General features: G+C 43.3%; 1 long non-coding RNA gene across 2 annotated transcripts in view; it reads right to left on the reverse strand.

Moving 5' to 3' along the window:
- Window positions 1-5661, reverse strand: part of LOC140689592 (uncharacterized) — a 113994-nt gene extending 108333 nt beyond the window's left edge. For both annotated transcript variants that reach the window (XR_012064629.1, XR_012064630.1), the window contains exon 1: window positions 5536-5661. This is a non-coding gene — a long non-coding RNA (uncharacterized lncRNA). The remainder of the gene's footprint in view (window positions 1-5535) is intronic.
- Window positions 5662-9664: the final 4003 nt, after the last annotated feature.

The following is a 9664-nucleotide window of genomic DNA, read 5'->3' on the forward strand; positions in this document are numbered from 1 at the left end:
CTCCTTCTCTTCTGTTTACAAACAGACTCTCGGTCTTCCCCAGCCTGAAACAGCCACTCTTCCTGCCTATTCCTGCACCAATACCACCCCCAAAAACAGGATTTCCTTGAGCTCTCCCCTTTCTCAACTTCCCACTCTTCCCATTTCTGCCTCCAAACACGCTGAAGCTGTTCTCTCAATGGCCCTTTGGTTAACAGAATAAACCAGTAAAGGGGAGGATGGTGTCTGAAAGGTGGCCCCCAATGATATCCAGGTCCGAATCCCTAGCACCTGTGACTGCTTCCTTCTATGGTAATAAAGACTCTGCAGAGGCAATTAAGTTAAAGAATCTTGAGATGGGAAGATTATCCTGGATTATCCAGCTCAGCTCTAAATATAATTACAAACATCCTTATCGTGGAGGCAGAGGGAGATTTGAAGACAGAAGAGGAAAGAGTATGTGAAAATGGAAGAAAGAGAGAACTCTGAAGATGCTACACTGCTACCCTGAAGACAGAGGGAGGGGACACGAGCCAAGGAATGCAGCCCCAGACGCGGGAAAAGGCTAGGAAACAGACTTCCTCCTCGAGCCTCTGGAAGGAATGTGGACCTGCAGACATCTTGGTTTCAGCCCAGGGAAACTCACTTCAGGTTTCTGACCCCCAGGACTATGAGAGAGTATCTTGTTTTAAGTTACCAAGTTTGTGATAATTTTTTACAGTAGCAGAGGAAGCTAATCCAGGGGTGGGTCCAAGGCTCCTCATCCAAACCTGTGTTCTCCTGGTCTTCCTGATCACACAGCTAGATGAAGTTTCTCAGCTTCCCTTGTGGTTTCTCTTGCCCTGCTTTATTCAAACTCTCTGCAGACCTTAAAGATGCCATGTGTCTTGAAGTCCTCTCTCTTATGGATTCCTTGGTTCTTCATTACGCTTATCTCCAGGACCACACTATCTCTGCCACCTCTGAGTGGGTCCTCATCCTTCCCTTCCTCCACAGTTTCTGCTCTGCTCTCTGTATATCTCCTCCTTGATAATCTTCTTCTCTCTCAGAGCTTTACCCATCACAGCGATGCAGATATGACCAATTCTACAGACCCAGGCCTAGTCCTTTGTTTTTCCAAATAACTTCATCCATCCGACTGACCCACCAAAGATTTAAATTTATATTGTTCCAAAAATTCAAGTTTCTTCTTCTGCCCTGTCTGTACTTGGCACTATCATTCTCTCACTCAGATGGAATCAAATCTTGGAGTTATCTTTGTGGAAGGATGAGGCTTTGTGTTTATTTTGGATACAAAATTCTCAGTCATTCAATAGTCATTCAATGAATAATTACCAAACGTACACCATAGTCCTGGTACTATACTAGGTTACAAAGACGCTGATGTACCAAATGAAGCATCTGCCCTTGTGGAAGTGATTCTAGTGGACAAGGGACACAATAAACAAATTAACAAGTAAATATGTACACTGGGGGGTGACAAGCATCACAGAGAGAAAGAAAGCAAGGGAGGAGGACACTGCAGAGGCTGCTGGCTGTTTACCCCACCCGTATTCCAGAATAACATGTCCCAGTCTCTCCTGCAACTAGATTTAGCCATGTGACTAAATTCTAGTAAACAGAATGTGAATACAAGTGGAATGTGCCATTTTTAGGCCAAAGCTCTTAAAAAGAGGTGTCTCCTTATGTTTGCCATAGGTTTTCTTAGTATATACTCTTGAAGGGATCCAGAGTCTACCATTGTAGCATAAGGATTATTTTGAACTGAAGACATATGAGAATCAACAGATGCAGGAAGAGTTTTGTTTCATTCTGTGTGTGTGTGTGTGTGTGTGTGTGTGTTTTCTAAGCCTCCCTTAGCAGCCTAAAAGCAGAGCTTCCCCAAACAAGTCAATGGCCATAAATCCCTTCCCCAGGAGTATTGCAATCAGGGAAAAGTGACTCCTATCACCAGAGAAGTTGGCACTAGGGTAAGAAATTGTCTGAACAGACAACTGTCACAAAACTGTCAAATCTCCCATCCATTCTCTTAAGGTCCCATTCATCTCCCTAAAGGTCATTTATTTTCCTTATCCTCTCTGAAGATGATATATGAGCCCCAAATTCTATCTGCCTCTTTAAGTCACATTTTTATGAGCTTCCATTTACATACGTGAATAAACACTGTCTTTTGCTAATCCGTCGTTAGTTGATTTAATTCGCTGGCCCTCTATCACTGAACCTAAGAGGTTGAGGAAAAGTTTTCCCTCCTTAACATTATCAAGATTCTTGTTCCCACTTGATAACTGAGTTTGTACAGGTACATTTTCTGCATCTATTGAGACAATCACATGCAATTCATTACATTAATTTAATCTATTACTTTAATAGATTTTTCTATTTAGGTTATTTATTTAATAGATATTTATCTATCTTTGCCTTCTTAAAATGAATCCTACTTGATTATTGTGGCAGAAGCTGCTAATTGCCCACCAAAATTTATTCTCCCCTACATCCACAGTAATAGAGTTGAAGCTAGGACCATGGCAACTGAGCAAGAGAGTGCTAGTAAACATTTAAATACTGGCCCTTGGGTTGGCGGGAGCCATTATTTGTAGCTCTCGCCAGTTTCTGTGCTCTATTTACACTATGACCAATTTCAAGCTACCAGTGTGATACCACTAAATACAGAACTGGAAGAGATTCTCCCAGCATGCCACTGTCTATAGAGGTCATATTTTCCAGACTGACTTGCAGTTAGATGTAATCAGATGACTAGATCCTTTCCAGCCATAAGAGAAGGAAATTGATGTGTGCAGTTTCTTTTACCTTAAGATAGTAATCAAACATATCCTATACTTTCTTTTTCCCTTTTCTGTCGCCTGGAACTCAGGGTGATCCACTTTTTACTATGCAGATGACAGTGATGTTCTAGTAAAAGTGTGGTCCCAGATCAGTAGCATCATAATCACCTGGGCATTTTTTTAAGACAAATTCTCAGGCCCCACTCAAAATCTACTGAAATAGGAAGTCTGAGGGTGGGACCCAGCAGTCAATTTTTTAAAGCTCTCTGGGTGATTTCTGACTGGCACTAAAGTCAGAAACCCACTGTCCTAAGTAATAATGATGAATCATAATTGAAGGAACCTGGGTCCCCGCGTGAACACACGGAACAGCCAGCTAACCTGGAGCTTTACAGCAACAATGTGACAGAGAAATAAATATCTGTGTTCTTTAAGCCACTGAGGTCTTTTTAGCCAGCAGTTTTGCTTCACTTTAATGAATATAGCTTGGAATTTTTTCCACCCATGCTGGATTTGATTTAATAATAGTTTATTTAGGATTTAATCTACTAAAATTCCGTTCAAAAGTTGTGCATTTACACTTACGATCGAGACTGATGTCTGTATTTCCTTTATATCTGCCCCAGTCCGGTTTTCATATGAAGGTCACAGTGGCCATTGTAGGCTCATTTTGTTTATTTACTGTGTTTCTCTCTCACTCTCTAGCCACACCATTCCCTGTGCAGGATCCCTTTGGTTATCTCCTCCCCCAAGCCTTACGGTGTTGGTGCGGGTCTCCGTTCTATGACAACGTGGGTCAGAGCCCCTCGCCTGCCAGCGGCCAGCTTGGGTCAGTCCCTGGTGCTGGGGTCACATCTGCAACCTCCCACCTCCCAAGCCTCCCACCTGCCCTAAGCTGGCAGTAGTCGGCAGCACTTTTCTTGTGAGAAATATTTTAATAACGTTGAAGGGGACAATCATAATTCCCTACACAACCATGATTTAGAAATGTAATGGGTATATTTACAGGCCTGATTCTTCTTAACCATCCTTTAACTTGGAGATTTTTATACAGACAGCAAAGTAGGCTTAATCTTCCGACATGTTTGCCCTACCTGGCTTCTTATTTATAGCAACTGTGTGCACTAGATTGTAAAATTTTTTTTGACATTTCATTCCTTATGTTAACTGAAAAAGGTAATGACCAGTTCAGGATTTTGGATCTCACGAAATTCTTATAAAATACAATGCATTCTTACATTTCCATAATGTAAGGACAGACCAAGAAATCAAGGCTTATAATTCTTACTTCTACATTTTAAGCCTATGCTGTGTCTCTGATTTGGGTATTTCCCTCATCCTATTAAAATCTTCTGTAATGCATCTGTCCTTCCTTTGCCTTTCCACAACCAAGACTACAGTGATGATCTGCAAACAAGTCTTCTTTGTCCATTTTATCCTCTCTCCAAATGATGTTACATTCTGCTACCATAGCTCTAACCACACGCCTATGTTGCTGATAATAGTTGAAAGTTCCCACATTAACCAACGCCTAGAGAATGCACTCTTAGTGTCAAATCCGAGGTCCTCAAAAGTCTGGCTTGTCTCTAAATCTTACTCACCAAAATACAGGCGAGCCCAAGAGGACGCTCTCCCACTTCATGCCTTTAACGCTGCCTTTCTACTCCCCTCCGATGTCCTTGCCCACCACTCTTCACGGATATCAAAGTCCCACCTGTCCTTTGAAGCCCAGGTCAAATGCTCTGCCTGAGGTCAGTCTTCCATAAACGTTCTAGCTGGCAGTCGTTTCAACTTCTTCTGAAATCCTATAACGTTTTCTATTTCTCTTCTGGCAGTTTTTGATCTTTTACTTTGAACTTTAGCTCCCTGTATCACTTCTGCTTTTGTACATCGATTTTGGTTTCATTACCGTTGACACATCCCAATACCATGCTTGTAGGAAGTACTCAATAGCTGAGTGTGTAACTCACATATTTTTTTTCTTATTTAAATCGGAAAAAATCACCATCGCCACCCCTAACCACCACTATGATTTGCACTAGTCAGACTGGGGACTCTGACTAAGAATTTGATCCAGGATACGTTTTTATAAAATTCAAGTTTCATAGCTTCTGGCAGTTCTTTATACCATTAAAGGTATCTCAAGGTTAACAATCAATTTAGTTAAATTTAGCATAGCACATTGGTGAGTTTTTAGATATGCAAATGATGGCTATTAATGAAAGAATTTTTACCTAAGGCTGATTTTTAATGGGTCTCTGGGACTCAAAACATTTCTGTCTTATCACCTTACTGTTTTGGGCCCCAGCACAGTAAAATTTTTCCAAGCCTCTAAGGTCTTTAACTTCTGGGCTTCCTCCAGTCCCTTCTGTCTCTCCTTCCAAACCAGCCCATTCTTTCCTGAGCTCACCTCTTTCTTGCAATACCTTGATAATGGCAGCCAATAAAAATCAGTACACACTCGTAACACCCTGCTTCTCAATCTTGAACTTTGGAACTAGCGGTTCAGTAGGTACAAGATCTGATTTCTAGTTTTCTCAGGGTGACAGTTTTACCAAAAACACTGTCACTGCGCACGATGGAACCCCAGCGTTCCTCTGTGTGGGGTATCGGTTTTCTCACCACCCAACTGCTAAGTCAGTGCCACACATCTCAGGTTTCCATCACAACAGCACACCACCTACGTGACATAGGAATTCGTACCCTGAAACCACCACTAGCTGCTCTAACATAAATTCCAGAATCTCACAATGAAAGCTTATTTCTTACTCACATAAAGTCCAGTTGTTTCCAGGAGAGAATTCCATTCCACATAGTCACATAGGGACCCAGAGAGACAGAGGCTCTGGCATCTTCTACACAAGGCTTGTGTGGCTCCCAAGGTTACCCTGGATGCTATCCTCCCCTGGAATAAGGGAGAAGAAAATGTGGAGTCACACAGAGGATTTTATGGAACAGGCCTGAAAATTGTATCTCTAATATAAAATACACATATACACACACACATACATAATTTCTGTAGAGTCTATCAGCCTGAACTCTATTACCTGTCTATAACTAACTCCTCAGAAGACTTAGATATGCAGTCTGGCCATGGACCAGGAGGAAGAGGAGCCAGGTTTGCTGAATTCATCACCTGTGTCATTGACATGGTGACTCATGGACTCGCCAGGAAATTTATAACTGTGACTTGAGAAGCAATGTCTTAAAAATCGAAAGAGCTTGGTCTTTGACATCGGGCAATGGAGACTTAAATCTCAGCCCAGGCACTTATTACAGATGTGACCTTAACTGATTTCTTGAACCTCTCTGAGACTGATTTCTTCATTTGTAAAATGGAGCTACAGTACCTACTTCACACAGAACTGTGATGACAAGTGAAATAATTTAAGAACTTAATAAAGTACCTGCCCAAAAACATAAATTAGAATTTATATCAGGATTATTGAAAGAATGTTGTGAGGAATCAAAAGGACAATCTGATACCAGTTTCACTTTCCTTATTTAAACAAACAATTTTAAAGTAGAGCTGGTATTTATGAAACTGCCAATTATCAAATAATTCCTTCCTACTAGGAAGAAAGGCCTCCAAAAGTCAGAGAAAGGGAATTCAAAAGAGCTTGAATGTTCCAAGTGGAACAAAACAGTAAGCCACGTGAAATACTTGCATAAGGCTCAGACTGTGTAACCGGGGCACCCCAAAGGCAGCGGAGCCAGCTTCTTCTCGGGCCGAGTTCATGGCTTTGTTGTCTTGCTTATGTCAAGACAAAATTATGTTTAGAGTTCAAAATTAAAACATTTTCCGCCTTCCATTTATAAATAGAAATTTTCTGCCTATGAGCAAGTTTAGGCTCGAAACACACTGAATACATGCAACCAAAGCTTTGGGTGTTTCCATGAATCACAAGACAACGTACATGGCACAAAACTTGCCCGTAACCACATCCTGCCCCGGAATGCAACTGCCTCTGCACCAAAGCAATACGCCGTCAATATTTTTCCTCCTCATTTTGCCACTTAACCCCCAATCCTCATTTTGTTAAAAATATCCCTGAAAAACCCAAACTTCACCAAACTGGAAAAAAAATGCTAGGAAGTTCCAAGCAATAAAATAGAATATGGTCTGTATGATGTGTGTGTGTGTGTGTATGTGTACATGCATGTAAAGAGTGATCAAAAAAGGACAGTGAGTAAGCTAAGTGGAAAATAAATTCAAAGTATGGATTTAAAAGTCAGCTCATTAGGAATGTGGAATTACATAAACTCTTTTTTTCCACTTAACAGAGGTACTGGGGGTTGAACTCTACCACCTTCCCTGAGCTTTACCAGAGCTCTACCCACCCACCCCACCATGCACTCTTAAGTGTTGTGGCTCTGTGTAGATTTTATTATTCATATTGAGATTTCAGGAAGATCATTTTCCAGAACTCAGTGTTTCCCTTTTCAGTCTGTAGTCTGAGCTCACGTTTTTCTTGATTTTTTTGTAAGAATGTTTACTCGTGCCCAGATGCTGGCTTTACTCCAATCGGCAGAAACAGAGACCTGGAGGAGGCTGCTTAGATGTTAGAGCAGCAGAGGATGTGGCAGTGTCTGCCTTCTTCTTCTGCTTTGTTGGTGATGGTCACTTGCAATTATTAAATGTATGAAACTCTTTTGACTCATGAAAATCACAGTTTTTTTTCCAGCCTCCTTCTTCTCTCTCATCACTAGAAGAATAAAAATTTAAGAGCTATTTGGGATCATCTACTGACAATAACTGTCTTTGAGTGATCTTAAAGTACCAAATGTCTCTATGGAAAGTTGAGAGCTGGCGTCTAAGTAATGTTCTGGCCAGAGAGGGAAATGAGCCTCAGCAGGATGTGAACATGAATTCATCCCGGTCGTGTGAGGTAGGAAAGTACAGCCACAAAGTGGGGTGAGCCTCGCCAGGTACAACGCCGGCGTGGCAGGCAGGTCCAAGGTCAACCACTTGGCAGTCAGGCAGCAAGAGCTTCGCTCAGGGTGGTTCTACCCAAAAAGCAACTATTAATATGTCGAGGAATCCCTACCCACTGAAGAGCCAAATCCTGGACAACAGGTAGTAAATAAACCCCTTGTGACATCTTCCCCCACACAGGGCCGTACAAGTGGGCGGACTTCCTCACTAATACATTTCATTTGTTCTTCACAAACATCCTATGAAATTCTTATTCGGCACCACCAACCCCATTTACAGGTGGTAGAAACTAAGTCCCTTAAATTTCCAAGGTCAGAGAAAGCAAAAGATCCCGAGCGGGAACCCAGCTCTCCTAATTCCCGGCCCAGGGATTTTGAGCAGCAGCTGCTCTCTTCTGAAGGGAAAGGACCCTCCGTTCTCCCTGGACGCACCGTGACGTTCGGTCAGGCGTGAGTTCTGCTAAAATCCCAGACTGCTGGGTGCCTATTATTCTAAGGAGTCTGGGTTGGAAGTTAGGGCAAAACAAACCAGGACAGAAGCCAGGAGCAAGGTATCATGCCACGTGTCCTCATTACAGGCATTCACATTTTGCAGGACCTTCCGGAATCCCTCTGATTCATTTTGGTTCAACAAAGAGATACGGAGAATTCAGTCTTTCATCCTAACATCCCAACCCAGCCAGGCTCTGGCACACAGAACAGGCCTGTAAGGAAGGGAGATCTTAAAAAGTCACACGGTTTGGGAGTCACCTGTGTCACACTGCATTTTCCACAGACGCCCACAGCGATACCTCCCGTTTCATGCACCCTTCTTACCATGTGCTGTGAGCTCAATGTTTGTATCCCCCCCAAAATCCACATGCTGAAACCCCACCCCGCAATGTGATGGTATTAGGAAGTGGGGACTTTGGGAGCTAATTAGGTGTAGATGAGGTTATGAGGGTGGAGCCCCCCAGTGGGATTAGTGCCCTTACAAGAAGAGGAACAGAAACCAGAGCTTCCTCCCTCTGCGATATGAGGACACAGCAAGAAGGCAGCCATCTGCAAGCCAAGAAGAGTGTCCTCACCAAGGACTCGCCAGCACCTTGATCTTGGACTTCCCAGCCTCCGAAACTGTGGGGAATAAATGTCTGCTGCTTAAGCAACCCGCTCCGTGGTATTTTGTTACAGCAGCTGAGACAACTAAGACACCACACAACCTTGAGAGTCCTCCCACCACGTGGAGGTCCCTAGGTTCCCATTCCCTTACATTATGGATGAAAGTCTGAGACAGCTTCTACCAACAGGGTGCCACAAGACACAGAAGTGAAGCTATATGGCTTCTGATGCTAGATTATAACAGTGCCATACACATCTGTTTGCTCTCCTGGGAGGCTCACCCATAAAAGCCAGCCTCCATGCTGGCAGGAAGCCCAAACTATCACACAGAGATTCCGTCAAGTGGCCACGTGTGTGTGTTCCGGGCAGACAGACCAGCTGAGGTCCCAGGCAAAGGTGAGCATCAACTATAGACACGTGGGTGAGATGCCTCCAAATGATTCCAGTCTCCAGCTACCGAGCCACCCCCAGCTTTAAGTTTTCCCAGCTTAGACCGCAGAAAATGTGGGGCAGAGACAAGCTGTCCCCACTGTGCTCAGTCCAAATTGCTGACCCAAGAGCAGAATGCTCTACGACACTAAGTTCTGGGGTGGTGGCTGCAGCAATAGTAGCTGGAACACTGTCCCTAGTGCGTGATTGAAAATGGTTCCCTACGTCCGTATCCCTGACTTGCATGTACGTGGGCAGGTGAGATGGGTGAGACCATGCTTACTGGAGACCAGACAAGCTTCTGTCTGACCTCACACACAGGGAAGGATGGTGTCCACTGCTTAATGGCATCAGCATACCTTGTTACTGCCCAAAAGTCACACTGTACATTATTTTAATCATTGTGTGCAGGTTCCTCCTCCCATTCTAACAATCAGGTC

This window comes from Vicugna pacos, chromosome 26 (genome assembly GCF_048564905.1).
Source record: "Vicugna pacos chromosome 26, VicPac4, whole genome shotgun sequence".
NCBI lineage: Eukaryota > Metazoa > Chordata > Mammalia > Artiodactyla > Camelidae > Vicugna > Vicugna pacos.